Consider the following 13,870-nt stretch of genomic DNA (forward strand, 5'->3'; position numbering starts at 1 on the left):
AGATAATGGCAGCACACATGATATGGCAGCACAGATGATGGCAGCACACATGATGGCAGCACAGGTAATGGCAGCACACATGATATGGCAGCACACATGAAGGCAGCATAGGTAATGGCAGCACACATGATATGGCAGCACAGATGATGGCAGCACACACGCTGGCAGTGCAGTGCGGCTGCTCCGGTGACAGCAGTGCTGTGTGGGTGGAAGGGTTAAGCGCCGGCTGAGTGGATGAATGGCTGTGGTGGGAGGGAGGCTGTGCGGGGTGTGCGGTGCCGGCGGAGCTGGAGGAGGACACTCAGACATTGCAGCAGAGCCCTGAGCCACACACAGGCGGAGACGCGGGGCCGGAGGACTCTGCTCCTCGCACTCTGGGATTTGGGGACAATGTGGATGCTGTGCTGCTCCCTGGACTTGTGGACACGGAGGCCCGGGCTGTGGGGTGAGTAGCCGCCGCCGCCGCCGCTCCCCTCCTCATCCTCGTTCTCCTCATGTAGCTGCTGCTGTATTGTTACAAGGAAATGGCCCCGACTGTTCTGCTTCTCATCCAGCCCTGTGTCTGGCTCAGCCGCTGGGAGCAGGAGGCCGGGAACAGCCCGGTGGTCTCTGGAGCTTGGACCCCCTGTACCCGCCGGTCAGCAGGGCTGTGGCGGAGCAGGGGGCAGACGGGGGTGTCTGGCTGTGTGATTACACCTCTGACTCAGGAGCTGATGGAAATGAGGTAATGCCGGAGCTGGGGAAGCTGGCACACTGACACTGCACAGGGGGCTCTGCCCCAGCCCCCCAGAATCAGGCACACACTGGAAAGGACGTGTGCTGTGGGCTCCTCACTACCAGGGGGGAATAATCCTCACTGCCCCTGGGGGGCTCCTGACTGCACCTGGGGGGGATCCTCACCACCCAACTACCCCTGGGGGCCCCTCACTACCTGGGGGGAATAATCCTCACTGCCCCTGGGGGGCTCCTGACTGCACCTGGGGGGGATCCTCACCACCCAACTACCCCTGGGGGCCCCTCACTACCAGGGGGGAATAATCCTCACTGCCCCTGGGGGGGATCTTCATAACCCAACTACCCTGGGAGGCGCTTCACTATCCCAGTTGGGCTCCCCGTCACCCCACTGCGTCCGGTGGGCTCCCCGTCACCCCACTGCGTCCGGTGGGCTCCCCGTCACCCCACTGCGTCCGGTGGGCTCCCCGTCACCCCACTGCGTCCGGTGGGCTCCCCGTCACCCCACTGCGTCCGGTGGGCTCCCCGTCTCCCCACTGCGTCCGGTGGGCTCCCCGTCTCCCCACTGCGTCCGGTGGGCTCCCCGTCTCCCCACTGCGTCCGGTGGGCTCCCCGTCTCCCCACTGCGTCCGGTGGGCTCCCCGTCTCCCCACTGCGTCCGGTGGGCTCCCCGTCTCCCCACTGCGTCCGGTGGGCTCCCCGTCTCCCCACTGCGTCCGGTGGGCTCCCCGTCTCCCCACTGCGTCCGGTGGGCTCCCCGTCTCCCCACTGCGTCCGGTGGGCTCCCCGTCTCCCCACTGCGTCCGGTGGGCTCCCCGTCTCCCCACTGCGTCCGGTGGGCTCCCCGTCTCCCCACTGCGTCCGGTGGGCTCCCCGTCTCCCCACTGCGTCCGGTGGGCTCCCCGTCTCCCCACTGCGTCCGGTGGGCTCCCCGTCTCCCCACTGCGTCCGGTGGGCTCCCCGTCTCCCCACTGCGTCCGGTGGGCTCCCCGTCTCCCTGGGGGTGGGGGGATCCAACCTGAGCTGTCACAATGGAGCAGTGGGCTGAGCAGGGTGGGGGAGTGTGGGTTACACTTTGTTATTGGCAGTGTGGAAAATACTTGTTTGTTAAATTGTTATTCTCCTTATTATGTATCTATTTACTGTCAGGGAAAATAATAACCTGTCCTGGACTGACATGCCACCAACATGTACTGCAGTGCTGTACAATGTAGAGTAGTAACCATATATTGTTATCGCACCAGCATATACTGCCATGCTGTACAATACATAGTAGTAATAATAGTATACTGATATAGCACCAACATATACTGCAGAGCTGTACAGTACATAGTAGTAATAATAGTATACTGATATAGCACCAACATCTACTGCAGAGCTGTACAATACATAGTAATAATAGTATACTGATATAGCACCAACATATACTACAGAGATGTACAATGCATAGTAATAGTATACTGATATAGCACCAACATATACTACAGAGCTGTACAATACATAGTAATAATAGTATACTGATATAGCACCAACATATACTGCAGAGCTGTACAATACATAGTAATAATAGTATACTGATATAGCGCCAACATATACTGCAGAGCTGTACAATACATAGTAATAATAGTATACTGATATAGCGCCAACATATACTACAGAGATGTACAATGCATAGTAATAATAGTATACTGATATAGCACCAACATATACTGCAGAGCTGTACAATACATAGTAATAATAGTATACTGATATAGCGCCAACATATACTGCAGAGCTGTACAATACATAGTAATAATAGTATACTGATATAGCGCCAACATATACTACAGAGATGTACAATGCATAGTAATAGTATACTGATATAGCACCAACATATACTGCAGAGCTGTACAATACATAGTAATAATAGTATACTGCTATAGCGCCAACATATACTAGAGATGTACAATGCATAGTAATAGTATACTGATATAGCACCAACATATACTGCAGAGCTGTACAATACATAGTAATAATAGTATACTGATATAGCACCAACATATACTGCAGAGCTGTACAATACATAGTAATAATAGTATACTGATATAGCACCAACATATACTGCAGAGCTGTACAATACATAGTAATAATAGTATACTGATATAGCACCAACATATACTGCAGTGCTGTACAATACATAGTAATAATAGTATACTGAGATAGCACCAACATATACTGCAGAGCTGTACAATGCATAGTAATAGAATACTGATATAGCACCAACATATACTACAGAGCTGTACAATACATAGTAATAATAGTATACTGATATAGCACCAACATATACTACAGAGATGTACAATACATAGTAATAATAGTATACAGATATAGCACCAACATATACTGCAGAGCTGTACAATACATAGTAATAATAGTATACAGATATAGCACCAACATATACTGCAGGGCATTACTGTTAAGAGGCCGTAAGGATAGTGCTGTGGTGTATAAATAATAGCACCTACGTACACTGCCTTTACAATTAAGGAACGTAATACCAAAAAATGACATGACACCAACATATACTGTAGTGGGAGCAATAGTAATATTGTGTATTAAATAGATAGAATAGAACAGTATATTGATATGGCGTGAGACCAGAGACCTTTACTATGAGGCGCAAGTAAAGGATAGTGATACTGCATATTAATATGGCGCCTACTTATACTGTGGTGCTTTAGCCATTGTATATCCGAGGACTTTACTATCAATAATACTAATAGTGTGGATTATGATCGCACCTCTGTAGCAGTGCGTTATACCTTGGAGGACTCTTAACGCCGATATGTACCAGAGGACTGTGCACTCAAGAGAAAGCAATGACGGTATTATATAGTGTATATCAATATAGCACCAACATGTACTGTAGTGCATCACAACAAAGGAAAGTGATTACACTATAGTAATATGGCACCAACAGATACCAGAGGTTTATAGTTTGCAAAGGGAGCAATGATATCAAGTCGTAACCCAATATTGATATGGCTGCAACTTCTGTAGTAGCGTTGTACAATCTCAGAGGTGTAATATATATTGATTTGACAGGTTTCAAAGAGGTTTACTAGAATTAGACCAATGGTAGTAGTAATGTAGCACCTACTGCATAGGCATGGCACCAACATATACTGTATCGATTTACAATCAGGTGTACCAACATATACCAAATAGCTAGTAATGTATCCTGTAATATTAGCTAATATACCGCCGATATATACTAAGGTGCTTTACAAAAAGGTATAGCACCAACATAGAGAGTGTTGTGTTATCAGTGGAAGCTGTAGACAGACAATAATATAGTAATAAAGCAATTATTGCGTAACAATCTAGAGATATAATGGAGCTAGATTGCCAGCTCTGCGGACCAGGCCGCGCTTTTCCACTACTGGGCTGCTCAGCTCTGTGATTTATTGCATGTGGCAGTCACAGTTAATCTCGTCAGTGGGGTGACGGGGGTCACCCAGTACAGAACAACCTCAAAGTCATATACAGGAGGGAGAATGACTGTTTGGGTGAGTCACGCTGACGGCCCAATAGCTGGCCGCACTCCCAAGTTATGGTTGTAATCATCACACAAGTGCGGTGGACGTTAACCACAGCCGGCTTCCCCTGCATTGTGCTGACCTTATATTGCAATTTAGGATGTCACATTTCATGTAACGCAAATGTTGGAGACAGAACAATTGGTCCTTTTTTTTTTTTTTGCCTTGGAACAAATTGTAAGATTTTTTTCTTTTTCACCAAAAATAGTGGAGAGAAATTGCCTTTTATTGGCTTTTTCATTGTTTTGTGTAGAAGAACATGCACAGCAGAGGGGGGAGATGTGGTCCGGCGTTCATTGGATTTGTAGAAGGCTGCAGGTACTAATGAACAAATATATGAGAATGTGCTGGCGGACAAAGGGCCCCTGCGCAAGAGCAATATATGGGCCCCCTGTGCGAGAGCAATATATGGGCCCCCTGTGCGAGAGCAATATATGGGCCCCCTGTGCGAGAGCAATATATGGGCCCCCTGCGCGAGAGCAATATATGGGCCCCCTGCGCAAGAGCAATATATGGGCCCCCTGTGCAAGAGGAATCTATGGGCCCTTTGCAGCTATTGGAAGTAGAAGTGGCCCCCTTTCCTCTTGGGCCCCTGTGCGGTTGCACCAATGATATGTCCACCCTTGTAAGGCTGCTTTCACACATCCGGTTTTAGCAGTGCGGGTAAATCCAGCTCTAAAACCTATGCAACGGATGCGGCAAAAAAACTGCATCCTTTGCATAAGTTTTTACATGCGGCCCGTCCGTTTTTTGCCGGTTGCGGCACGCTACTGAGAATGCGCAGTGCAAAAAAAACATGCGGCGGCCGGATTCGGTTTTTGCCGCATGGCGCCGCATCCGGCATCCATAGGCATGCATTGGAAAAAGCGTCGGATGCGTTTTTTTTTGCCGGACAAAAAAACGTGCCAGGCAACGTTCCATCCGGCCGCCGCATGGGCTAAATATGCCGCATCCGTCAAAAACCGGACCGAACGCAAGGCCATGCGGCACAATCCGGCACTAATGAAAGTCTATGCGGAGAAAATGCAACCGGCGGCAAAAAAAACCGGATTGTGCCGCACAGCAAAATCCGGATGTGTGAAAGCAGCCTAAGGCTACTTTCACACACCCAGTTTTTGCTCTGCGGCACAATATGGCGCTCTGCAGAAAAACCACAACCGTTTTTTTTGCCGCCGGTTGCGTTTTTTTTGCATAGACTTACATTAGTGCCGTATTGTGCCGCATGGGCTTGCGTTCGGTCCGGTTTTTGCCGCATGCGGCAGATTTAGCCGATGCCGCAGCCGGATGGAACGTTGCCTGCAACGTTTTTTGCTCCGGCAAAAAAAAACGCATCGCGCCGCATTCGGCCGCTGCGGCACATTTTTCAATGCATGCCTATGGACGCCGGATGCGGCGCGATGCGGAAAAAAACGGAAGGGCCGCTTGTAAAAACTTATGCAAAGGATGTGGTGTTTTCGCCGCATCCGTTGCATAGGTTTCACAGCCGGATTGAGCCGCACTGCTAAAACCGGATGTGTGAAAGCAGCATTAGGCGGCTTTCACACATCAGTGTTTTGCCATCCGGGACAATCCGGCAAAAACATGAAAAAACTGATCCGGCATCTGTTTCCGCCGGATCATTTTTTTCCCCCCATAAACTTCTATTAGTGCCGGATTGCGTTCAGTGGACTTGCGTTTCATCTGACTTTCGCCGGATCTGGCAAAATTTGCTTGTCCGGCAACCGGATGGAACGTTTTTTGTCTCCGACGAAAAAAATGGATTGCGCCATTCGGCATGTTTTTCAATGGAAGCCTATGGCAGCCGGATCCATCGTCATCAGTCATATGCCGGAATCCAGCACTGGTTTCCGTTTTTTTTAAACTGAGCATGCTCAGTATCAAAACGGATCCGTCAAAAAACGGAAGAAACGGATGGAAAAAAACGGATGCCGGATCCTTCGCATCACTTTTTTTGCCGGATTGTGCCTGATGGCAAAAAACTGATGTGTGAAAGCTGCCTTAGGCCTGTTTCCCACATCAGTTTTTGACCGTCAGGCACAATCTGGCGAATTCCGGATAAAACGGATCCAGCGTTGGATCCGTTTTATTCCCCATAGACTTGCATTAGCGCCGGATGGCCTTGCGTTGCATGCGGCGTATGGCCTTGCGTTGAATTTCTTCGACTGCCGGAAAGGATGCAGCATGGAACGTTTTTTTTATCTCCGGCAAAACACCGGACCACGCCGTCCGTCATGTTGTATAATGGAAGCCTATGGGTGCCGGATCTGTCGTCATCCGGCATATGATGGAATCCAGCGACGGATCCGGTCTTTTGAACTGGGCATGCTCAGTATCCCAACGGATCCGTCAAAAAACGGAAGGAGCGCACGGAAACAACTGATGCGATGGATCTGGTTTTTCGCCATATCTGTCGCATCAGGTTTTTTTCCGGATCGTGCCTGAGGGCAAAAAACTGATGTGTGAAGGCAGCCTTAGACTATAGATAGGTTTGTGAATAGTGCATGATACAATTGTCAGCTTTACGTCCTTGCAATCTTTTAGTAGTGTTGTCATTCCGGAGGTAAAGTCCACATTTGGAGATGAGAAATGCCGGATCTTTCTCTCTGACATCGTCTGTCGGGGGCGAGTCAGGAGCCCCCCATACCCATTAGTGTAGATCCCACTAATGTTAGTCTATGGTGGCCTTAAGGCTCACGTTTGTTCAGCCAATATGGTAGAAAAATAGATTGAAATTCAATATGCCAAACCACATGTGCCCAATCCTGTGTCCTCAAGTGAGATAACCCCAGATGTCTGATAGCTACTTTATCCTCTCTCCCCATTGGAAATACTTGCACACTCGGATATATGGAGCGTTCATAGCCAATTTGCTATGATAATGTATGTGCACATGCCATATCTTTTGACATAGAAGATGGCACTGATGGGGGTCCCGGGCACCTCTCACCAGATCTATTCTAGGGGCCATCAGTTTATATCTCATATATCGAAGCTACACCACTGAACACACTGTAAACTCACTAAGGAAAAACAATGATCATCCCATTGTTTTAGATATTGGTGGTGATTTTAATCCATTGCCTCTGTTGTGCCACAGAAATGATCATATTGAACCTTGAGGTCTTAAGTTCTCAATTGTCTACCTGGAAGGACTACAAGTCACAGAAGGTTCTGTAAGGTGTTATTTAGGCAGTCAGTGCTTGGACTTTCCTAAGACGTGTATGGCGTACTGCTATTTCCAGGCTATTTTGCATCGTGGGATTTTTACTGCTGTTTGTTTGTTTATATTTAGATGTTGTTATAACCTGAAATTCTGAATGTGATTTTCGCTCTGTGTGAGACCTTTGGACTTCTGGAGAACATGATCCCATCGCTCGTCATCGCATATTAGTCACTGTTTATCACCCTCAAAATAGCAGCCAGGGCAGTGATGGTCAGTTTGGTTTGGGGTCTTTGCGGTCACGCACTTAGTATATCGGGTATCGCACTCCTCAGAGGTGGGCGAAGAAACGCAGCTCCCCTGCCACGGCTTCTATTGGAAACATATGAATCAGACCACCGCACAATGGCCATGTTGTAAACGACATTATGGATACATCGCCCCGTATATCCTCATGCAAATAATTGAATTAGATATGTGTAGTGTTGTCATGATCCGTGTCATAGCGCTGGACTTTGTGAAAGGAGATTACAGATGATGGACTAATGTTTATTTTAAAGACACGGCGCGTTAACTCCCTAATGCTATTTTGTGTGCCCTGGATTGTCGCTGTATCAGGCCCCTTTGTGATGGTGGCAGCCGGCGTCCATGTTTCATGTAGATGCACAGAGTATTCTATGACTTTGTTCCTCAGAAGGTGAAGTCATGAAAAGCTTCATTATCTTATCTAGGAGATTCCCATACATTTGTGATTAGGAAGAAGTGTCATAGTAGTTATATCTTGATGGATCCAGTAGCCGGGCGGTCTGGACTCGCGCACAGGATCTTGTGTTAGTGACTGTGTCTTGTGCAAAAATGACCCATCGCTTGCCTTAAGGCTATGTGCACACATTGCGTTTTTTGCGGCGTTTTTGCACGTTTTTCGGGTGCATTTTTGGCCTCAAAACTGCATGACTTTGCTTCCCCAGCAAAGTCTGAGTTTTCATTTTTGCTGTCCACACACAACTTTTTTTTTAAGCTGCGTTTTTGAGCTTAAAAAAAAAAAAAAAAAAATGGACATGTCAATTCTTTCCTGCGTTTTTCTGCGTTTTCCCCCCATGCAATGCATTGGAAAAACGCAGAGATCAAAAACGCAGCAAACTGCAGCCAAAAACGCACCAAATCGCAGTAAAAAACGCATGCGTTTTTTGCCGGGGGTGTGTTTTTGTGCGTTTTTAGCGGCCAAAAACGCACAAACGCAGCGTCAAAAAAAACCTCAGCGTGTGCACATAGCCTAAATATGGCTTTTTTTGCTACCTGGTGTAAATGCCCGTTCCCCTGAATTCACCGCTGTTTTTCTTTTGTTCCTCCTCCTCTCCATTCCGGACATATGGCCCTCTCTTCCCTATATAGAAATCTAGCACTTACTGCTAAGGGGGCGTGGAAGAAGAGTTGAAGACCACGCCCCCTTGGCTAAAAAGACTCAGTTTACATGCATTGAAGAATGGATCATATCTTGGGAACAGAGAGGAGCAGGAGGAAAGGTAAATCATCCATGGATTCGGGAGAACAGCAGCATCTACACCAGGTAAAAAAAAAATACATATTTTTGGAAAGAGGTTCACTTTAAAGGGAATCTTGGCTTATAATTACTATTTCATTATGGTGCTGTTTGGATCAGATCTATAGAGACTGCTATGTGGAACCCCAAAATGTTAAGATATGTGCAGGGGAGACATACTGGAGTATGGAGATTTCCAGTATGTTTTGATAAACTATATAATACTTTTGATATAATGGGGCAGATTTATAAAACTGCTAAAAGAAAATCCGTCTTGGTGATTCCTAAGGCTGTGTGCACGCAGTGCATTTTTATCATGACTTTTATGCATTCACAGTGCATTTTATTGTTTTTGTTTTTTTTTTTTTGTTTTTTTGGGTTTTGTCACAAATCTGCATGCCTATCCTTATGCCAGCAAAGTCAATGAGAACCCTGATGTTTTGTGCACATGTTGCTTTTTTCCCCCTTTCAGATTTGGTGCAGAAATAAACCTGCAGCATGTCCATTCTTTAAGCATTTTTCCACCACCCCCAGAATGCATAGAACACACAGGGAAAAATGCATTCAAAATGGAAAAAGGACATAAAAAATGTGCAGCAAAAACACTCATTTTTTATCTGCTAAGAGATGCAGATTTGGTGCAGAAATTGCGTGTGTGCACAAAGCCTTACAAGCAATCACAGCTCAGTTTTCATGTTACCAGAGCTGTTAGGGCTCATGCGCAAGTACCTGCTGAATATTCTGCAGCGATTTGACAGCACATGTGCGCTTCAAATCGCTGCAGAAGCACTGCATAATGGATGCAGTATTTTTGTTAAAAAAAAAACCGATTTCATGCGCTCGGGCTGCTGCCCCCACCATAGACAGAGGGGAGCTGCATCCATAGCGCACGGAATAATTGACATGCTCATTTTATGAACGCACGGATTTGGGTAAAAATTTTAGCACCCAAATCGCTGCGTTCAAAAAAAGCACCGTGCGCACGTCTCATGCACAATCTACATAGATTCTTCAGGGGTCGCAGGGCGCATGCATTTACACTGCAGTGCTATACGCATCGTAAATGCATGTAAGTACGCAACGTGCGCACGAGCCCTTAAGAAAACTGAGCTCTGATTGGTTGCTTTGGGCAAAAAAAAAAACATGAAAAAGACTGTTTTTATAAATGTGGAGCAAGGTGTTGGCCCATTTAGATCACCCCTGTTCATATTGGGGGATGATGGATCCTCAGACCTCTCGCCAGGTGGGAGACCAAGAATGACTGAGTCTTGCATTGGTGCAACATGTACCGGTAATTGGGTTGCCTGCAAAAAAAAATATTATTCTGCTTACTTATCAAGACACATTTTGGGTTGCGTGGTGGCCTCTGGTATATGAATGATAGGGCTCCGGTACATATGTAAAAGATTAAGACAAAAATGTAAGAGAGCCTTTCATACCAGTGACATGAACATCAGAGGAGTTGCGTTCACAGCAAATGACGAATCTGCGCCATGACGCTGAACCACTGCAACTCGAAAATGGAAGGAGTTGAGCTCCTCGGTTGTGCGCTAATGCTGCGGAATATGTTGGCGCTATAGAAATACAATTACTTTTATTACTGTGGTCTTAGATGCTTTCATACTCAACCGGTCATGTGCTGGATACTAGAGAAGGTGCTAAAGGTTTGTCTCCCACGCAAAGAATATATGTGTGTGAAGCCATGTATGACTGCACGTCATATACACTTTATAGCCCTCCGCAGTCTCTGGCTCCCCGTACTGTTCTGAGCAGAGGCAATCGCTCGTAGATGTCTTCTGCGTTGCTGACCGACAGCCGGCATCACTTTATGGGGTTTATCCTCAATTTTCCGCAGTTAAAGCTGCACAATAACATTATAGGCAATAATATCCTTTTATTACTTCCGTTGTGACTATGGACTTTACTCACAAGTTGACGCGTCTTTAAAAAAAAAAAAAAAAAAAAAGTAAATATATATTTGCAATATATTTAAAGGACCTGTCACCAAATCAGAAGCGATCAGTTTTTGCTCTCATTTTCCTCTTAATACACCCCGGAGTATTCTGTTTTTTGTTTTAGTTTTTAAATTGCTTATACGGTTTTAGCGATTATAGGGCTTTTTTATTTGGTGCGAATTGTTAAGATCTTTGCTAAGGGGGCGTGGCCCACAGGATTTCTTGGGGGCGTGTCTTTAGGCCGCTCTACCCTGTGAGCCACGCCCATTGGTTCAGACTGTAAAAATCAGCACAAAGTAAAAAGGTAAAATCGTACAACAGATTATATATATATATATATATATATATATATATATAAAAAAAAATATATATTATATTATATATATTTATATTATATTTATTTATTTCAGGAGAGCAGCGGAAATAAAATGAATAAGAGCAACAACTGAATATCACGGGTCCTCTTTAATTATGTAGTCTCTCTGTTGGACTTTTCATATAAGAGCCCTGTCATTTTCACCCAGCGTGCTATCGGGGTAAGGGGTGGACATATCGTTGGTGCATCCTGTGCAGTCGCAGGGACCCCAGAGATAAGGGACCCATTACTGCCTCCAAATGAGGAGGAATTGTGCCTTTCGATAAGTTCTTAAGGGTACTTTACATGCTGCGACATCGCTAGCGATCTCGTTAGCGATGTGAAATTCTAGATCGCAAGTGCGATCATTTGAGATCGCACATAGGTCATTTTACGCATGTACGATGTGCGATCTCAAATGATCGCACTTGCGATCTAGAATTTCACATCGCTAATGAGATCGCTAGCGATGTTGCAGCATGTAAAGTACCCTTAATACTCCAAAGGGCCCCAATATTGTTCTTGCACACGGGCCTCTTCTGTCCATGTCCGCCAGTGATCGGTGTGCAAAGGAACCGGTGAAATGATGACATATTCAACTCTTCTACGTGTGTGCACCATACCCCCGTTGTTGGACAGATGAATAGATGCTATTAAACTTTTTATGGTTCAGTGTTCTGTGTTTTTGTTTTGCAAAAAAATACCACATTGCACCAAGGTGAAGTATGCAGCTCCCACATGTGCAAATGCAGCCATAAATCGAGTGCCATGGGAGGCTTCCTCGCTAAATTTTATCGCTGTAACTCCTATTCCTGACTTAATCATTGACATAATTGGTCATCTGTCAAATGTTTGTTCAGTAGGCGCTAGTGTCGTAAAAAATGACCTCCAAGACTGTAAACGTGGTCGTACACTTTCTAGAAGGGCGGAAATTCTTCTTGAACCCCCCCCCCCCCTCTTCTTCATCCGCATGGACTTCGGCTCCATTCTTGAAGGCCTCATCCAACAAACCCGACCCTGAGCTCTGCTGCCAAGGAAGAACCTGTGCCCCCTTAGAAGATTTGATCCATTGATGTTGCCGAAATTGGCAAAAAGTGAGGGAGCAGCTGAAGGCTTCCCAAAAAGATCTAGTTCTTGAATCATACCTTAGTAGAGGTAGTTTAGGATCATGAGTGGGAGATGTACAATGGGGAGTTGTAATCATTTTAGACAGACTGGGCGGTCTTTTTGAGGTTATTCCCCCCACATGCCATCTCCAGCGAGGGTATTCACATGGCTGAGCCTATCTTATCCGACATACATGACATCTACTCTGGAGGAAGACTCTGTGCACCTCCGGAGGAGATGATCAGCCAGTCTCGCCCAAATTGGCAAGTTCGGCATCTGGTATAATCCTTCTTATGAGCTCTACTTTTTGAAGTTTAGCTAAAAAAATAAGAGTATGTTTTATAAGACCCCCCTTTAAATGAAGTTTGAGAGTCCAAGAGGAAGTGAAGTATCCTAAATGGACAACTCCTTAAAGACCATGATGACAGATGAACAGCTTGAATTGATGAAACTGTCGCTGAGCCGCGTCCCCCATGATGCTTAGCCTGTCCTGTAAATTGCCCATTATTGACCGGTCTTCTGCTTAGTAAAGATTTTCATTTGTATTATTTCGCTGCAGAAAGGCTGTAATTCAGTTAACCTGAACCTGCGCCACTTATTATCTTTATGGCTTGTGAGTCATAAAATTATCAGGAGATAGTTGCAGCGCTAAGCATTTTGCCCTAGGCTTGAGCTGCAGAGCTGAATGCAGACCCCGTATTATGTACAAGGAAGAGCAGAGCTCTATATACAGTAATGTCACTCATCCTAGACCCACATTAAAGGGAACCAGTCTGCAGGTTTTTAGACCCTAAATTAACGTTATCCTTTTCACGCCCCCTGAAATGTTGATGACGTCCATATGTTTGTATCAAAAAAATACGTGCCTCATTATTCCAGAAATGCAACGTCGAATGTGTATGCAAAATATGCGCACGAGTTCAGGGGCTTGGCCTATACTTACTGGTCTCCGGCTTCTCCAGCCTCCATGTCCTCCCACGGCCAGCCTCCAATCGGTTTCTCTTCACTGTGACCTGCTCCATGTGCCCCTAATCTGGTGCAGGCACTGTCATGTTTGGGGGTGGCGCATGCACAATAAGGTCCTGTGAGAACCGAACTATTGATCTGCGCATGCACCACTCCTGGGAATGAAGGGGCCTGCACCAGATCTCAGGTCACAGAGAAGAGTGACCTGTCAGTCACAGACAAGAGGCCGGCAGTGGGTTAGGGCTGGCCACCAGTCTGTGACTGACAGGTCTCTCTTCGCTGTGACCTATAATCTTGTGCAGGCGCTGTCATTTCCGTTGGTGGCGCGTGCACAATAAGGTCCTATGAGAGCTGGACTATTGATCTGCGCATGCGCCACTCCTGGGAATGAAGGTGCCTGCGCCAGATCTCAGGTCACAGAGAAGAGTGACCTGTCAGTTCCACCCCCCCCCCCTTCCCCCACTGTAACCTGGTGCA

The 13,870-nt window shown here is 46.3% G+C and overlaps 1 protein-coding gene across 1 annotated transcript in view; it reads left to right on the plus strand.

Moving 5' to 3' along the window:
• The first annotated feature begins 274 nt into the window (after positions 1–274).
• Positions 275–13,870, plus strand: part of NRIP1 (nuclear receptor interacting protein 1) — a 119,542-nt gene continuing 105,946 nt past the window's right edge. Inside the window, exon 1 of the mRNA XM_075335072.1 lies at positions 275–445. The gene's annotated coding sequence lies outside the window, so the exon portion shown is untranslated. The remainder of the gene's footprint in view (positions 446–13,870) is intronic.

Source organism: Anomaloglossus baeobatrachus, chromosome 2, assembly GCF_048569485.1.
Source record: "Anomaloglossus baeobatrachus isolate aAnoBae1 chromosome 2, aAnoBae1.hap1, whole genome shotgun sequence".
NCBI lineage: Eukaryota > Metazoa > Chordata > Amphibia > Anura > Aromobatidae > Anomaloglossus > Anomaloglossus baeobatrachus.